The sequence below is a fragment of the Gallus gallus genome, chromosome 7 (assembly GCF_016699485.2).
Source record: "Gallus gallus isolate bGalGal1 chromosome 7, bGalGal1.mat.broiler.GRCg7b, whole genome shotgun sequence".
Lineage (NCBI taxonomy): Eukaryota > Metazoa > Chordata > Aves > Galliformes > Phasianidae > Gallus > Gallus gallus.
In genome coordinates, this window is record NC_052538.1 from 23,680,242 (window position 1) to 23,696,763 (window position 16,522).

Sequence of the window (16,522 nt, forward strand, 5' to 3'; positions counted from 1 at the left end):
TGAGAGCAGGCTTTGGTGCTTGAATTTCTCATAACAAAACAACTGAAGATAAATATAATAAACCTAATTATGCTCTATTTTAAAGCAAACAAGATGGAAAGCTTTCTCAAAGAACACAGAATTAATCAGTGGAAATCATCACTGCTAGGAGTTTAATTAAACCTTCAGTTTGCAAACTGCCTTTCCTGTTTACATAATTGGAACTATATTATCTGTAGCATAATTTCAATAAGATATTTCTTTCTGTGACTCTAAAATTACAGATCTCCAAAATGTCTGGAAAATTGAAAGTTAAGAGTCTTGATAACTCTGGAGGCTGATGTGTTTTATTACCCAAGTGCTAAGTTATGCTCTCACTGCTAGTTAAGTGCACGTCAGGATCCTCTCAGAAGTTGGTTCTCCATCATCTTTGCTGTCTTTGTGTCATATGAACTATGGGCTAAACTCTCTTGTACTTTAGCAAGGGCTTCAACTTCTTTAATCTTTCTATTCTGGATAGATCAGGCATGGGCAGGACACATCAAACACTGAGATTTTTCTAATTGCTTTGATCAACACTGTTGATGGGGTACATCCAACAAAGGTGTTGGATGAGTGTACGTGCTTTAAGTCCGCTTTCTGTGTTACAGCAACACAGACATAGTCAGATTGGCAGATGACATTTCCTGAACTATAATAACTCTGAAGTATTTGCTCTCATTTTTAGCTTGCCTGAACTGCCCTCTCTGGAGGGAAGGACAACAAATTAAGATTTTTTTCTTCTATAAATGCAAGATCAAAAAGCTCTTTCTTCTCTTCCCCTCTACTGGTGAATCTGCAGCTCAGAGTCTCCGTGCAGGATTGCCAGCTGAATTTATTCAAAGGTACTTATCCTACAAAATAATGCTGTCGTAGAATTTTTATAAGTACACTTTTTTAATAGCTTTGCTAGATATCTTCAACATCATATTGGTGTTGTAACAGTCTGACTTAGTTTTATTATCAGACTGCTTTCCATAGACTTGGATTAATTATAAAAGCGGAGATATTGCAGCACAGAGTTTAGCGTTTCAATGCACTATCTGAGCACAAAGCTGGCATGTGATAAAGACAGTAATGCTGAGCGAAACTGCGGCACCATGAGGACGTGTGCGAAGACCCTGAGACCCTGTCGCTTAGCACTGCTCCCAGCACTTCGCTAAAAATAACTCCACAAAATTCCTAGCCCAAGGGAACTTCATTTTTCTCACTGCTCATGATTTCATTTTTATTTATTTTTAAATAGCCACCAGCTTATTTCATCTTTTTCTTTCGCTCTGCAGCTTGCTGAAGCAAATATAAATATGTTTGTGTTTACTAAGTCAAGTTGCTTCCATTGTTAAGTGATTAATTAAATAACTAGGAGATGTAGTCAGAAATCCTAATTGAGTTTAGTAGGATCACACCAGTAGCTCAGGAAGAAAGCACAGATCCAGCTCCTCTCAAGCACCATTAGGCAGTGTTCCCCGCTGGTCACTGGCTGCAGTGTTTGTGAATCCATAGGCTCTCACAAATCATAGAGTCATAGAATCGCTCAGGTTGGAAAAGACCTTAAAGATCATCGAGTCCAACCACAACCTAACCGTACCACCCTAACTGTAACATCACATCCAAACGGTTTTTAAACACATCCAGGGATGGTGACTCAACCATCCCCCTAGGGAGCCCATCCCAGTGCTTAACAACCCTTTCTTTAAAGAAGTTTTTCCTAATATCCAACCTAAACTTACCCTGGTGCAACTTAAGGTCATTTCCCTTTGTCACTCCCCAAGTTGCAAGTGATTACCATAGTCTGCAGGCAGGGCATGCCTCATGATCACAGACATGAAGTTTGCGAGCTCCTAGCTCACCTGGCTATGGGTAGTATTGTGTTTTATTTGTAGTTTTAATTTCATTCTAAACAATTCAGAAATCCATTTGGGAACCCCGGCAAAAACCCTGGCATAAGCTCACGGTTAGAGTGTAGAAACACTTCTTTCTCATTTGCTGGGTGGTTCATGCTAAGAAAAAAAAAAAAAAACAGTTTTCGAGGCTTGCAGTATGCACACGTGTTACTTACCATGAGATTAAGGTAACATAACGGTTCAATCACAGCTGGCCCGGTGAGGCAATCAACTGTGTCCAATAAGAAGAGAGAGAGAGCCTCCTTCCCTCCTGTTTGCCCCAGCAGCTGTTGATGGAGTGCACCTGTTTCCCACAGCCAAGTAGAAGCTGTTGAGCAAGGAGTAGTGAATGCTCTTTCATCTGAGTGCCGCTATGGATGGAGTTGCACGGAGTCCAGGTAAGTTCTTGACGCTCTGTTCTGTCAGACTAGATAGAGCCTGGCGTCTTTTTCTAGTACCTGCTAAGTGCTTCGAGCTTGAAAAAAGCTACAGAGGGCTTAGTGATGTTCTGAATTGGTTCTTTGGCTCCCTGCTGCTGATGTTGGAATGAATTTGCTTAGTAGATGTTGGGATCTTTGCTTTGGTTTCTTTGGATCACGAGAGACTTAAGAGGCCAAAATACTGCCTTAGTTATAATCTTTTAAAAAATTTTTGTGGGCTTTAAATGAAAATGTTAGGACTGTTTTGCTCAATAACGTGAAGCGAAATCTGTGTTTCAACAGCAGCTATTGCTGAATGCTTTAACGTTTCCTTCGGTGACGATGGGGTTTTGTTTTCTCTTTCACATGCATATACACGTGATCTCAGTGCTGATCTGCTGTGAAGCTGTTAAGAAGAGTTAACTTTTTTTTTTTTAAGAATACTTGAACTGAATTTAAATAAACAGGGGCGTTGTTTAAATGCAATTTCGCCTTGCATCTCATCAGCTCTTTTTCTGCGCAACCTACGAAGGTTTGATTGTCTCTGCGCTCGGCCCTGGATAGGCCACGCTTTAAGTACGGTGTTCAGTGTTGGGCTCCTCTGTATGAGAAAGACATTGAGGCCCTGAGGTCGTGAGAAGGGCGATGAGTTCTGAATGGCCCCGGGCACAGGTCTGACAGAGTGTGGCTGAGGAAGGTGGGATGGTTCAGTCCTGGAGTAGAGGAGGCTCGGGAGAGACATTATCACTCTCTGCGGCTCCCCGAAAGGTTGTTTTGGCGAGGTGAGGAGTTAGCGGCTTCTGTTAGGTAACAGCAATAGGATAAGAGGTAACGGCTTCAAGCTGTGCCAGGGGAGGTTCAGGTTGGATATTAGGTAAAACTTTCTCTTGGTAAGAATGGTTGAGCACTGGCACAGGATGGTGGTGGAGTCACTGTCCCTGGAGGTGCTCAGGAACCATGGAGATGTGGCACTGAGGACCGTGACTGTGGGCATAGCGGGGGTGGGTTGATGGTTAGACTTAAATAATCTTATTAGTTTTTTCTTTTCCAGCCTTAATGATTCTATGATAACATAATAATACAGCCATCTTTGCTGAGTTTCAGATATAAAGAATGTTGTGGCGTTTCTAGGAATACTTAAAATTTGCTGTTTGCTTTCTGGTACTATTTCATGCTCCTCTCAGAAGCCTTTCTCTTGTACTTAGCAAATACAAATGCAGTGAGTTCCTGCTTATGCTGTGTATGTGTTAGGTGGTCAAAGCCTCATTTAATAAGCATAACTAATTACATGCAACATCTTGCATAAATAAATGCTCTATATCAATATCCATATTTGAAATTTCTCCTCTCCTCTTCTGTTGTTTTCTTTTAACTTCAGAGAGCTATTGTCAGGTGTATTCTGGAATGTTCTATTTGTAGTTGAAGTGAATTGGTGTTATTGCATATTATACCTAATGCCTTAAACTTTTGAATGCTTGACAAATACAGTAATGATCACAAAAAATGAGATTTTATTGTAGTAGTAGATATTCAGAATACAGCTTTAAGTATGTTTCTGATAGTGAGATATAGATAAACTTTCTCTACCAAGAGTGCAGTTTTTCAAATGAAGCAGATAACTTCTACTAAAGGAGAGTAATTGGAAATACTTAAGTTATCCCTCTGTTTATCATATACTGGATATCAGGCATCATCTTTTAACTTCAGAACTTCTAGTAAACTGAATTTCAGCAGCTACAATCAAATAATACTTTTTTTTCTATAGTATCTTCAAAGTTGCACAATTCTCCTGTACCTAATAGCTCCAAATAATTAATCTCAGGGCTGTGAGATAATGAGTTTGATATTTGTATAAATACTGCTGTGTACTTGTTTTTGTAGCTGCAGAAACTAAGGGGAGAAGTGTTTAAAGTTATCTAGATGATCTGGACCTAATTCCCATGTAAATGATCTAGCTTAGACTATTTCAAATAAAATGTAAAATGAGAAATAAATTGTAGCACTTTCCTTGTATCTGATCTCACTGGATAGGGTACCTAGATGTTGACTGTGTGTGAAGTCATTGTGGTCAAGCATAAGATGTTGCTTAACATGCTGAAGTTTTATCCCCCCAGAGGAATTCAAAATGGGTAATTCATGTGAAAAAAAGTTTGTTTTTCCATTTGTTAACATGTACTGCTTTTGCTGCTAGCTCAGGTGAAGTATGAGCTGATCTTTTCTTGTCTAACTTCTGTAGTACATCATAGTTGTACTTGGTAATAAGTTAGCTGTTCATATATATGAACAACCTAACTGTAGAGTTGCCATTGACTTGCTAGTGAATTTTGTGGCAAACTGAATAGCTATGGACAATATATATGTTTTGGTAACACATAAGTACTTCTCTGTGTGTATATATGTGTGTTTATGGCCTGCTTTTTAACAGTGTTATGTTGGTATCTTTTAAGTTTTGAAAGGGAGACTCGAATACTATTCATGAGCTTACTCTAATAGCAGAAGAAAGACTGAATGTTTCTAGCAATTCTCCGTACTCTTAGTGAGCTGATATGGCAGAATTTCATAGTTTGCTGGCTGAGAGCTTGCAGTTACTTGGATTCCTTAAAAGAACAGAACAGTTATAATGTGCTGACAGAAAAGGTTGGAAATATTGATGTTTTTGGATCACTAAGGGGAGAAAAAAAATATATTGATTAGAAAGAGAAACGTAGCTATGAGGGTTTTTCCAAAAGTAATGCCTTCTATTTTATTAAGATAGCACCCAACAGCGGAGGCAGATTTTTGTGGTACGGCGGTAGAGGTTGAGCTTCCTGATGGTATTGTTATGTTTTGTTGCTGTGTGACAGATGGCAGCAGAGGGGCAGTCTGACAAAATGGTGTCTGACATGGAAGTGTGCATGCATCTTTTTGTTGTCTGATACCCCGTGGGAAAAGCAGGTGGCTTCTTGAAACTAAATGCCATTTAACTTTAAAAAGTAATACTAAAACCTCATCAGTTGCAGGTCTTCGTAAAAAAAAAAAAAGAAAAAAAGAAAAAAAAGTAAGACATCAATGGCTGACCTCACCTCTTCTGGGAAATGTAGTTTCTTATTCTAACTCCTGCTCTCTTGCAAATATTTGGTAACACAAACTCCCTTGACCTCTCTCTCCAACTTATTTTTGTGTTTTCTGATTGCCTCCTGAGCAGTATATGCTCAGTTTCCTCTATGCCCCATGAAACAGGCTGTCTTCTTTTGCACTGTGATTAAGAGTATGGAAAGTTTGATCCTCTGGCTCTGTTCAGTTCTTGATAGGGAATTTCTTTCCCCAGATGTGACTGTCAGATATAACATGATGACTTCAAAGGTAACAATCTGCTGTAATATACCTCACGGTACTGTAGTAAAACTTAGCATTTGTGGTGTTGGTTCTCTGTAATGTAGACTGCAGAAACAAAGTTCCACTCAGAGTGAAACAAACTGTACATTACATATTACTTTATGTAATGAGGGTAGGCCACTACTCTCCACAGTTCCTATCTGTAGCTAAATTGTGAGTCTTGTTTGACCTGAAGGATGGCCTCAAAGGGTCATTCTGACTGCAGATTCAAGAAGTTTGGTGGCAGAGCTTTTTCTTTCTGTTTTGATAGCAAGGAATAGATGTATATTGAAGTGCAGTAGGGCTATGATTCATATGTGGCTAAGACCTGGCTGCAGAAATACATCTGCTTGGCTTAGCAAAAAGAAAGTCAAGAGGTAATGATTATTGCTTGCAAGTATCTCCATGGGAGATCATACTGGGTTTTGAATCTAGTGGAATAAAATTTTTTGGAGAGTTAATAGTTGCAGATCTACTTCATAACAATGTAAATGAGGGGGGAAAATACAATTTTAAAATATGGTTTGGAACAAAGTACTGAGAACAGTATTTTTTCTATTTAAACATTCCAGATACCTTGCTGGGGAAAAAAAAATTGAATAAAGCAAATTATTAGCTGGCATCATCCTGTGGCCTGAGTGGCCTCAAAGATATTAATCTCTGTATTAGCTGATGAAGATTTGTGGCCTGTAAAGCACGCAGTATCTGACTACATGATTGTGGTATCTCTTCTGTTCCTAGAGGCTACGTGCTGATGAAACAATCTATATTAGCTCACTCCAGAGTTTGCTGTTGTAAAATTGCCCAAGAAATAGTTGCTAGTCCAGTAGTCACTGTAAACTGCCTCTTTGATTCTGCCATTATGTGTATGTATGTGGACTTGAGACCTAGAAATTGTTTCATGAGCACAGGGGGTGAGGGGTGTCACCAGGTGAGCCATCAGTGTGCCATGTCAGTCAGCTGCTGGCTGACTGCAGTGTGATATGCAAGCATATACATGAAGCACATAGGGAGGCAGTGGATGTGTATCAGACAGCAGCTGGTATATCAGCTCTGGTACACCTTCTACAATGAGAGAAAGATACATTACAATATCAGGCAGAGTGTTAACTCTTTTCTCTTTGCCTATGGAGATTTTTATTTCCTGTATTTGTACATTACCCATTGTTTGTTTGGAAGATTAGTCCTTTTACTTTGTTCCTTCTGGTCCTATGTTACTGAGATGCAGCCAGTTTTGTTATCCCACTGTAAAAGCAGAATAAGTCTGTTGCATTTGTGCTTGGTACTGTGAACTTCAAACAGCATGGTAACTCCAGATTTATCATTAAGTGTATAAAACATGGTGCGTGTTCCCCTCTTAAGAGGGAAGGCCAGATTCTCTGCTGATGTAAAATGATAGAGCTTTGGAAATAAGAGGTCCTGACCCAGGGTTCTTTACCCAGAGAGAATAATTGAGTAGGAAGATGTATTGTTTTCTACTTTATTCCATGACTTCAGCACAACTACTTTTCTCAGCATGAGCCCAAGTCATCAAAGTTTGTTGCTGTAGAGTCATTCACTGCAGGCTTTCTCTGATAACCTGCTGCAGATGTTAGTGTGATGCCACAGTGCTCTCGCACCTGCATTTATGGTTTCTAAAGTGCTTGGTGTCCTCTGTAGAATGACATGACCTTACCTTGTGATGTAACCTCTTTCTTGATGTGACAAAAGTATATTCTACCAACAATAACTGCCTTGGTGTTACTTTCCTCAAATGCTCTTGAGAGGATGTGGCATTAACAGTGAAAGTTATGCTGACAAAATAGATGGTAAGCAAAGAAGTCTAGGATGGTTTGGTTTGTGAAAGTCAGAAGTAGGAGTTAATCATGTGATTAAGTAAAAGGTAAAAGATGGTGGTAGTAGTAGTAGTAGTAGCTCTATTAACAATAGAAAATTAAATAATATTGCACAGCGTTTAAGTAAGGAAGTAAAGGGAATGGGGGATATATTCTCCATTGTTTTATAAGCAAGCAGAGGAGAGGTGAAGATGACTATTCTGTCCCCAGTGGGGATGCAGGAATGTTCAGAGGAAAGTTACCTCTGAATGTACTCTTTGCTGTTCACAATGTCAGGAAGCAGGGCAGGTGTGCTGAGTTCTGCTAGAAAGGAAAGTATCCCTTGCAAAGTTCTGTTCTTATATAGCCATATTGCTTCTGGATGTATCTCTACTAAGTAAACTATCTTAGCATGTCCTCACACAGTGTAGGCATTTTCTAAACTCCATGCAAGAGATCACTTGAGGTTCAAACTGGGGGCTCCTTTTGAGCAAAGTTTGAGTACCTGAATCACCAAAGCAATGTTTAATAATGTAATTAAGCTAGCTTTTCTAGATTCCTGGGAGCTGAATTTTATGGATACTCATGAGCTGAGCCAACTCCTTGTCTCAAATACCTTTTCACAGTAAGAACTATAGTCTCTCTTCTCTGGTCTGACTACAAGCACTGTAAAATATAAATCTTTCCTTCTTCCTTTTGTAGCTGATACTCTGTGGTCTGTCTTGGTAATTGTTGCCACTTCAAGCTTCAAGATTGCCAGAAATGTTTATCTCAATAGATAAATTTTATCTCCTCTTCTCTTATGTGAAGTTCTTACCAGTCTTCAGGTTTTCTAATGTGTGGGTGATACTGATGAGGCACCTGCTTTGAAAGCTGAGGGAGCCTGTTACTAAATGCACTCAGTTTGGATTATATCATGTACAAATCTACTGAACATTCTGGCAGGAGGTTGTGTCAAAGTAGCACTGTGCGTCCTGGAATGGGGCTGCAGGCTCTGGAATCAAATGACACCCTCTTGGAAAATTTTTTTCCAATGCTGTGCTGGTGAAGATTTGTCATTAGCTTTCAAAGGTCTCAGATGTATTTATGCATCTCACCAGCAGGGAAATAATTTCTGGGGAGACAATGGTAAAGATGGAGACCAATACAGATGAGCTGTGATTTGTGAATGTTTTGGTAGAAAGGTGACTTCCAAACCAATGAATAATTCATCAATGATGAATCTTTGTATTACCTCACAGGACAGCTGGTGGTGGGTGCCATCACAAGAGAAATGTTGCTTTGTCAAGGTCAGCACAGATATTTTATTCTTCCTTCATGTAGAGGATCCTGTAATAGTTCTTGATGTACAGTTATGGCCTTGCTTATTTAAGTGTACCAATAAAAAGTGTCTTGGCAAATTCTTGCATCATAATTTGCCTTCTTAAATGTTATGGATTCCTCCTTTTCCTATGATAAATATTTTTCATGGCTTTAAAACTCTTGAGTGTTAGTTCTATATCAAGTAATTAGAAAACAATGTAATTCTTGTATGTGCAGACATATCTGTAGAGAAAAGCAATAAGTAACAACACCCCAATCACTGAAAATGTTCAGTGTAACACTTTCTTTAAATATGGCAAAAATTCATCTTGTCTGTGAGGTTTGCTGATAGAATAGTAAGCTAGTTCATAACTCTTGCACAAATTAACACAGTTTATGCAAGCACAAGATTAACTGCATGTGCAGATCAGTCACATCATAGTTCTCTAATTTTTTCAGAAAATCTTGGTTCCATGTATATCATATTCACAGTAGGACCAAGTTCCAGTTCTGGGAGACTTGTTCTTATAGTGCCATAGTCTAGGGTCTGGAAAAGGAAACAACATCCTCAGCATGTAGTATTCAGTTCTACTTCTGTAAATGCTGAAGACTGACACGGATTCTACTTGTCCTTATCTCATCTGGTCAACTGCAAATCAGTCATAGTAATACTTTTGACTATAGTAGCTGAGCACCATGTTATTAGAGAGTTATTAAAACATGACACAGGTGGCTAACACTTATAAAAGCTGAAGTCTCTGCTTATTGTCCTTGAATGCAGGTAGAATATGCAACCATTTGATGATCTGGAGCAATGCTGAATTGTCCCAGAACAAAAGGAGTGCTGAAGCTTTTTTGCTTATCCTGGATTCCCTAATGTGTGAAGCATTTGGTGAAGTCAAACAAGCAGAATGCTTGCTGCCTGCCTTCTGGCTGTCCTTGGAAGTGGGAAATCGTCTAATTTTTTTTCCTAATAAAATAGACAAACTCTTTGAAGAAAGTAAATCTTTGTGGTATGCAGTAGTGGTATTTTTTTGGTATTATTTTCTTTTTGTAATCTGTGACAGGAGGGAAGTGGATTCACAGAGAGAAACCAGCTGGGTCACTCTTAAAGAGCTGCCTTTTCCCTGAAGGTGTCTGAAACTGTAGTGAAATTACTTAGCTGTTTCCTTCCTAAGTTCAATATGTTTATTCTCTTGAGTTTTTTGGAGGCTTTCTCAATTTCAGATCATAAGCAGGTTACTCCTCTATCCATTCATCTATTGCTGTCTGTTAGTTACCGAGGCTTGGCCTTGTGTTGTGTGGTGATAGTTCTATATATCTACATAAAACAAAAATATTCAGTAGGATATACTTTTGGTATTGCTCGTTCAGAGCCTCAGTTCCACTGCTTCTCCTGCTCTTGCAAAACCTCTACTTAGTTTAAAAGAAATGAAGGAGTTCGTCTTAATTTTGGGTTGAACTGCTTTGCTTTCTTTCTCCTGATGTGTTGCTATATGCTTTCTGAAACATGGGAGATCTCTCTTCATCAGCACTTTGTTACCTAGCTAGTGAGTCCCATTTGTAATTATCTGGTATTTTAATTCTTCCAACTATTGTGCTTAAATTTGACTCCTCCAAACAGAGGGACTGGTCCTGCATATCCCAACCAAATCTTGTCTTTTCCAAACAGCTGCCATTAACTGCAATTAGAATTGAGGCTTAAAAAAAAAAAGCATGAGTAAAAGGACAACAGGCTTCTTGCTTCTGCTAGATCCTCATGCTGTATTTGTGAGCATTGGTTTCTGGGTACCTGCTATGCTTAGATGTTATATCTTTGGATTTCTGCAAATAAACCCCTGGTCCTTTTCCCTGCCTTTGTTGATCTTGTTCACAACTTGCTTATGCATGATGATGTATCAAAGATCCTGCTGAAATCTGTGCAAGTCACAGCCATTGCTCCACTCTTCAAAGGATCCTGTATAATGCCTTCAGAGCTGTGAATCAGGCTTCTTTCAAGTGATGCATTCTCAAAGATGTCTGGTTGCCTAATAAATGCCTTCACTTTCCTGGTAATGTATCACTTCCACTTAAGAAATCAAAAGGTTGCTTCTAGAAGAAAAGCTAGACATATAAACGACAACAGTCTCTCTGTTCATCAGTCTTACACCTTTTGATATTTAGCACAAAAGGAAGGAGTTTGAGCCCTTAATACAGCCCCCAGTTCCTGGGGAATGGTGATGCTTCCAAGGCCCATGTGTTTTCACAACTGCCTTATACTGATTCCAGTCAGGTCAGGAAAGAAAGATAGGTCAGAACATGATGATAACCTGGGCAGAAATTTGACTTCTGTCTGTGGATTGTGTGAGATGTCAGCTTTGAGCTGACGTTCCACTTTTTCATCAGTTTTACACATTCAAATTTAGATATACTGAATATACCGACCACTTTTATGTCTAAGGGAAAGCCATACATCTTTCCAGGCCATGATTCTTCTAATTCTTTTTAAACATGGTTAGGCAGTGAGAAACTGCTAGTAAGAAATTCCTAGTTTTGTCCACTTTCCATAAAGGGAGTCTAGACGATCTACTTCAGATGTAAATTATTCAGGGTTTGTATCCACAAGTTGGGTATTGTGAATTTCACCATCTGTGCCTATACTGTCTATTGGTTCTTGGCAATAGTTATAATAATAGAGATTAAATCTACATTAGATGCTACAGTAGGTGATCTGAATGTGGTCTTGAAATGTTATAGGATTCTTGGGTATAGACTCACAAATATATTAGGCATAATAAAACCACAGTGACTGGCACATAACAATGAAAAAAGGATTTTACTGGATTAAATGTCTTTGAATAGTCTGGACTTCAGGTCTTTACTCTGTAGAGTTTTATTATCTGTGCAGGGATTTGTTTTGATTTGTTTTCCCCCAGGCAGCGTGTCCCTTCAGCATGTGAACAACAAAACGGGCAGTATGACATGGTTGGACAAACATTTGTACATATCCAGGAAGAAGGAAAGGAGTGGATTCATCATTGATGGGACAATACTAGGAAGCTATTTGCGGTCTTTAATAGAAAGATGTGTTTTTTCCAGGCCCTGGGAAAAGGAAAAAAAAACAAACAAACAAAAAGCAAGTGATTCTTTGTTAGTTTTTCAGGAAAGTAAAGAAGCAGGAGAAACTTGGTCCAGTGGACTTGTGGGCAGGCACTGAGGAACACTGGCCATTCAGACCTTGGAGGATGTTTTGGATCCTGTTTTCATATCTCTGATGCTGATAGGAAAGGGATACACAGGGACTCCCTGAGACAGTAACAAACTGATGGAAGGAGACTGTGATGAATAGATGTCTAATTTCACTAGCTTCTGTGAGAAAGTAGTTACTTATGGTTCAGAATTAAAGCAGAGTTTTGCATACAAGTCTGCACGACTGTAGCCTGAATTTCATTCTTTTAACATTTCATTGGTAACTTGCCAGACACAATAGAAAGAAGTAAATGAAAACCATAGAGTTTAACTGGGCAGAGAATTGAAAAGACAATGGAGAAGGTAAAAATTCAAACTAATTCTGGTATGTTGGAGACGTGGTTAGAGAAAGTCTGGGATAATACAACAGTAGGAATGATGAGACACTAGAATGGAAAAAGCAAGAGCACAAACAGGGTAAGGAATAGGTAGCATCATAACACAGCTAGTTTAGATAGCTGGAGGTTTTTAATAGCTGAGCAAGTTTTATGATTATGGTGTCATGGGAAATAAGAATATTACTAGTAAAATGTAGAAAGTTGTCTGATCATTAACAAGGTCATTAACAAGGTTATATAAACCATGGTGTATAGGTTCTTACACACCTGCAGTAAAATGTGGAGCTGCTGAGAGAATTCAAGGGCTACCACCTGAATGATCATTGTTATAGTAAATGTGATGTGTTGAAACATTGAAAGAAAGAAATAGAGGGTTAAGCCCTTTCTGTCAGTTCTAATTGTTTTATTGCCTTGTCCTAATTTGAGCTAAAGTTTATATTTTACTTAAACATCTGAACTGGCAGAGAGTGAAAAAGACACTAATAGGAAAAATGGCAATGTAAAGAGGAAGTCTAAATCTCTTTTCAAGAGAGGAAAAAATACCTTTATCCACCATGAACGTTTTTCATTTACTTATTTGCTTAAAAGGAATTATTTCTCCCAGATATCAGTCTGAAGGTTAAAAACAACAATAAAAATTAAAAAAAAAACCCAAAACCTCTGAAACTGGGAGGTATCAAAGGAATTAATTAATTCTGCTTGCCTTATTAATTTAGTTTGGACTTCAAAACTGCAAGGCTGGGTGGCATAGTAGATTAGATTCCTTGTATATCTACTGAGTAATAATAATAGTGATAAAAAAGAAACTTGTATGTTCTTTCCCTACTTATATAGGGAATTTTGAAGTTTTAATTAAGAAGTGGGTGTTTTTCTTTCTAGTCAGTAACTTGTGTTAGCTTGTACTGGGCTGGCTATCTTAGGTCTTAGGGCAGGAAAATATTCTTATGTTCTTTATTTCTGTTCTTTTTGATTCATTATGTAACATGTAAAATCTGTAACATTATTATAATTCCTCTGTTCTTTGTAGTTGAACCAGCAGACCTAATTTCTATCACAGTCCAAATATAAGGAGTCCAAAACAAAAACAATAACAGCAGCTGGAATCATCTCGATGGGAAAGGGAAGAAGGGGACCACAAGGTCAGGGTCCTGGCAGCACTGACACTTGCATTGGCTTCATCCTCCTGAATTCCACTGGGAGGAGCTTTGCATTGCTGGAGGCAGGACAGAAAGCTCAACAGCCACCACTTATTTCAGATTTCCAGGAAGCGCATGAGGAAGGAGACAGCTTAGGCAAACAGCCAGAAACACCCTTAGCACTTTGCAACCCCAATTTCTGCCCCCATGCAACAGTAGCCTGTAGTCCCATATGGTTTTCTACCAGGATGTGTCCTGAGGGGATGTTGTGGTGTTTGTTTTGTTTTGTTTGCTGATTGGAAAGGAAGGAGTATTTTTTTTCCCTTCAGAAATAAAATGATGGCCTACGTAATTCAGACCTGTGCTTCCTCTCTAGAAAGCAGTTGTCTTCCTTTCCCTTTTCTCCATGCCTCTCTGCTTCATTAGCTCTCCCCATTGCCCTATGTACTTGTTTTGCCCCTTTCCGTTTCATCCAGCTCTACTTTTCTTTCTTGTGTTCTTATCATGCTTTGTGTAAGAACTTTTTTTTTTTTTTACTCCCCTCCACCTCACAGTGTCTTATTTCTCATTTAAAGTCTCTCAGCAATTCCCAAGGCCTGGATTTTTCTTCACAAGTGGAAACAACAGGTCTAGCATCCTTTTCCCTATCTCTACACTAAGGCATCCTGACAGTGGCAGGCTGAGATAAACATGCATTCATCTCCAGTGCTCCCAGGTGCGTCTCAGACAGTCTCCTTTAAGGGAGAAAGATAAGACAGATTTGTGCAAGAGATGAATATCTTTGAGCAGCATTAAGAACAAGTGCTCTGGTCACCAGCAGGGAAAGAGAGATGGCTTAAGCTCTCAGCTGCTCTCACAAAGGCTGTCCTGTCTTGAATCAGAAGAGCTGTGGGAGGAGTGTATCCCTCTGATACAGCACTGCAGCATAAGAGATCTCCCAGGAACAAAAAGGCCAGAAGCAGAAATATCATGGAATGGTTTGAGTTGGAATGGACCCTTAAAGGCCATCTGGTCTAATTCCTCTGCAATAAAAAGGGACACCTAAAATTTGATCAGGTGCTCATAGCCCCATCCAAACTGACCTTAAGTGTCTCCAAGGTTGGAGTATCCACATCTCTGGGCAAGATGAAGTTACCTCTCTCTTACCTGGGAGAATTTCAGTTAGCCTTCAACATGTGTCTAAGCACTTAGGGATGTGGGGTAGTGCACTGAGGAAGGCTGTGAGAAGATGCATTATTTTAGATGCCCACGTGGCTGAGTGAGCCCTGTGTAAACACACTGTAGGAAGAGGATGCCATATGTCTCACACCCACGAGTCCTGCTCTCGGGACAGCCTTACAGGAAGGAAAAAGCATTCCAGTGAAGGCTTGATCTTGGATGCCTCTCTTTTACTTCTTCCTTTCCCTGGGAGTGTTTTCTGTTACAAGTAAACAAAACCTGCTGTTACTCTCCAGCCAGGAGGGGTTTCCCAAGTCTACTCTGCCCTCATGAGGCCCCATCTGGAGTACTGTGTCCAAGCCTGTGGCCCCCCAGTACAGGAAGGATGTGGGGCTGTTGGAGCAGGTCCAGAGGAGGGCCATAAGGGTGGTCAAAGAGCTGGAGCACCTCCTGTGAAGACAGGTGAGGAAGCTGAGGTCGTTTAGCTTGGAGGAGAGAAGGCTGCAGGGAGATCCTGTTGCAGCCTACCAGTACTTGAGTGGAGGTCACAAGCAGGAGGGGGATTTTTTGTTTGTTTGTTTTACATGGTCTGATAGTGATAGGACAAAGGGCAGTGCCTTAAAACTAAAAGAGGGGAGATGTAAGTTAAATGTTAGGAACTTTTTACTCGGAGGTGAGGAGCTGGAACGGGTTGCCCAGAGAGCTGTGGTGCCCTGTACCTGAGGTATTCAAGGCCGAGTGGGGCGAGGCGCAGGCAGCCTGAGCTGGTGGGAAGCAGCTAGCCCACAGCAAGGGGTTGGAGCTGGATGGCCCTTAAGGTCCCCTCCAGCCTAAGCTGTACTATATTATAAGCCCTAGTAATTGATGTTAGTGTTCCCCATCAGAAGGGCTGAAGATCAATTCTTTGTGACAGAAGCTCGTGGTTATGGCTAGAAGAACTTGTGGAGGTGAAGGAAAAGGAAGCTCAGGGAGGTATGTGAGTTAAATATCCCTGTGGGGGAGCTGAGGGTGGGGTCCTGGTGTATGAATGTTGTTCAGCTGCTTTATGTTTTGATTATTTTGCACCAAAAGAAGTAAAGCAAACAAACAAATTCTTGTGGAGGAGTTCCTACAAAATCACCAGGGCATCTGGGAAGATTGAGGAGTATGTTTTCCTGGGAGCTGTAAGAGGTAAATAAAGTAGGTTTTGTGGTGTAATTTTAACGGTGAAATTTTAAGCAGTGAATTCCTTTCTCAGAAAGTGTAGGGTGTTTACTTTCATGTAGCACTGTTTCTTTTCTCATGTTATCACTGTCAGAGGTCAAATTCTGAGCAATCAAGAAAGTTTATTTTTTTCTAAGCAATTCATATTTCTAAGCAGTGTTTCTAAGCAGAATTGTAAGGCAGGACTGCCTACCTCACAGAATAGTTAGCAGGGTGCAAACTCATCTGAGAAATTAGATGGGTCAGGTAGGAATCAAACACTGTTAGTATCTGGCAGCTGATGGCTGGTCTATGGGCAGTGACTTCCTCGCTCTTAATACTCTTGTGTGAATTAATGTTGGCAAGTCTCAGACAGCAGAAAGGACGTACTGATCAAGTTGGTTGAGCCATGTTGTCTATGACCCTACATCCCTGATGTTTATGGTAGGGACTGGCTTCTTGTCTGTTATGGAGTCAGTGATCTGCAACTTTTCTGAGTAAACAAAGATGCTGTGACATTCACACTGTGTGCCTGTTGTTCCAGGGCTTTTAAATACCAGGATAAAAAAGCTGAACATAACATTTCTTCTTCAGGCTGTGAAGATCTTGTCATTTGTAATTCATTCATAATATAATTTAAAGGCAGTTTACTTCATCTGCTCAGTTGTGAAACAATTTATTCAGGACAAA

The 16,522-nt window shown here is 39.8% G+C and overlaps 1 long non-coding RNA gene across 3 annotated transcripts in view; it reads left to right on the forward strand.

Annotated features, from left to right (window-relative positions):
• The first annotated feature begins 383 nt into the window (after window positions 1–383).
• Window positions 384–16,522, forward strand: part of LOC101751087 — a 395,657-nt gene continuing 379,518 nt past the window's right edge. For 2 of the 3 annotated variants that reach the window (XR_005861466.2, XR_006939825.1), the window contains exon 1: window positions 15,348–15,622. This is a non-coding gene — a long non-coding RNA (uncharacterized LOC101751087). Of the gene's footprint in view, window positions 864–2,112; window positions 2,300–15,347; window positions 15,623–16,522 lie in introns of those variants that run through there. The other variant, XR_006939824.1, reaches the window with a different exon arrangement.